Here is a 2614-nt window from a genome sequence, read left to right as displayed (position 1 = left end):
GCAGCGCTGGGAGGCAGCTCGATAAAGGAGGACCGTGCTAACACCGAGCGTGGAGAGTGGAGAGTGGAGACATTCCCCCCACCAGTGCAGTGCAGTGCAGTGCAGCCATTAGAAATGCACTGCATTTTTTCACACATGTAGTAAGACCAGCGGTGTAGTCTTGTTTGTGGTCGGTATGGGCGTACTTTTAGGTGTGGATGATGGGGACATGTCTACACTTTGAGATAAACCTAGCTTGTCCCAACCACTTTTTCACACATATAATGCAAAAATAGCATAACCGGACAATTTGCCATTGTAATGTCCCCACCACTTTCCAAGCCAAACCTACACCTTTGTGGGTATACTGTATATTTGAGCATTTTTGAGGTGGGTATGCTGTATGTATTTGTGCTATTCTAAATAATATATCAATCCATTTTAGGTGGGTATACTGAAATCCCTGAAATTTTCAGGTGGGTATACTGCGTATACCTGTGTTCTACGTAGACTACACCACTGAGGGCTGAGACCAAGAGGGTTGGTGGTCAATGGTATATTCAGAAAGAATATTTTCGTCATGCAATGTTTTATTCAGGAAAACTCTAGTCATGAGCGTTGAAGTAGGCCTACACAGCACTTTACTTGAATTATGTCTTGAAATCAGGACACATCCTACATTTAGGGCTAAGACATTGAAGGATCCTGGTCAATGCTACTCAAAAACAATTATTTCATCATGCAGTGTTTTAATAGTAAACTCCACCCAAATCACAGTCAACGTTAATTTGTTCAATGGCTCAATGGTTCAATGACTCTGTCCATGTCATTGGTTTAGAATTGAAGAATCTGCCATGAAATGTTTTGTATTCTTTTCAGATATCTATTCTGTCTAGTTTATTTGTGGCGCCTTGTTATTGTGTTTTTGGTATCCTGTATAACTCACGTCTCACTCTCTCTCTCTTTTAAAGTAAGAGGAAATTCCTTGGAGGTTTCCTTGCACAAGCATGTGACAGCGTTTTTTTTATTTGTTTGGTGAAGAGACATTGACATATTGAATGCGTTTTTTTTCCAAGAAATGTCATACTGGTATTGAGTTGTTCCTCTAGATTTCCCAGAGGTAATGTTTTTTTGCATCATACAAAAACACAAATCCACACATCTAGGATTCACACACATAGGCCTACACACTTACACTTGCACACATGCCTAGTGCCTACTCACTCTTCCACACACAAGCAACCACCCCCACACACAAAACAAACTCAACCGCCCACGCATCAGCCAAACACAGCACACACACACACACACACACACACACACACACACACACACACACACACACACACACACACGCACACACACACACACACGCGCACACATACACACACACACACACACACACCGACACACACCGACACACACACCGACACACACACACACACACACACACACACACACACACACACACACACACACACACTCAGGACTCACTCAAATTACTGTAAAGGAGAGAGTACAAAGAATAACATTCTGAAATACATGATTCATCTGTCCGCAAGCAGACTCCACATACAGGAAGTGTTGCAGTAGTCATTGTTGGACCGGGAGGGAATTTCCATGCCACCACAAGACAGCAATCTGGCCCGACGTGCGCCTCAATGACTTGGTCCTAATACAGAGCTCCTTTCAGTCCTCAGAGAGAGAGGGGGAGAGAGAGAGAGAGAGAGAGAGAGAGAGAGAGAGAGAGAGAGAGAGAGAGAGAGAGAGAGAGAGAGAGAATTTGGATGGGTCAAAAAAAGAGGGGGTGGCTTTGTACCATATAAAATACACATGCTGGCATTGGCCCCGAGAGCTGCTTAAGAGAGCAGAGCTTTTCCGAGGTGCGTGCCAAACCTGCCACCCTTCTCCCTAACCCCGCTCACACATTCGGGGCAAGTCCCAGATTAAATATTTGTGTCAGAACCACTTACGGCACCAAATAGGTACATAAATGATCGTAATCACCCCCCTCGGCCGCAAACACACTCCCAATGTATCCCTCACCCTGGGAGAGGAGAGGCTGACCCTACCAACAACTTATACCCAGGCCATTCCATCTGCTTCCCCCCACCCACCGGTCCTCTGCCATCCCAGCCCACACCCCCACAGCTCTCTGCCATCCCAGCCCACACCCCCACCCACAAGGCCTCTGCCATCCCAGCCCACACCCCCACCCACAAGGCCTCTGCCATCATAGTAGCCCTCCCACCCCCTGCCCAACATGCCATGGCATCATGACTGACAATGTGTACAAACACAACGTTGATTTGAACCTATCTATCGTGTGTGTGCCACATGCTTTTTGCTCATTTCCTCATGCCCATACAATGCCCTGTGACAAGTTAAGGTTAAGGGTGGTTTTGGTCTGGGCACACTTGTACCGTTTTTGCTGCAGAAACGTTGCTTTTCTGGGAGGTCAGGGTTAGGGATGGTTTTGATCTGGGCACAGGTTAGCATGTTTGCGTTTAGCAACAGAAATTTGCCTCGACTGCGGGAAAAGCACTTGCATCATGCGAGACTGCTATGTGACAAAATTGGTTTTCTTCTTCTCTCCTCCTCTCCAGAGAGAGAGTGTGTGTATGTGTGTGTGTGT

Source organism: Engraulis encrasicolus, chromosome 13 (genome assembly GCF_034702125.1).
Source record: "Engraulis encrasicolus isolate BLACKSEA-1 chromosome 13, IST_EnEncr_1.0, whole genome shotgun sequence".
Classification (NCBI taxonomy): domain Eukaryota; kingdom Metazoa; phylum Chordata; class Actinopteri; order Clupeiformes; family Engraulidae; genus Engraulis; species Engraulis encrasicolus.
The sequence above is the reverse complement of the archived record's forward strand: the minus strand, read 5'-3'. Positions refer to the sequence as shown.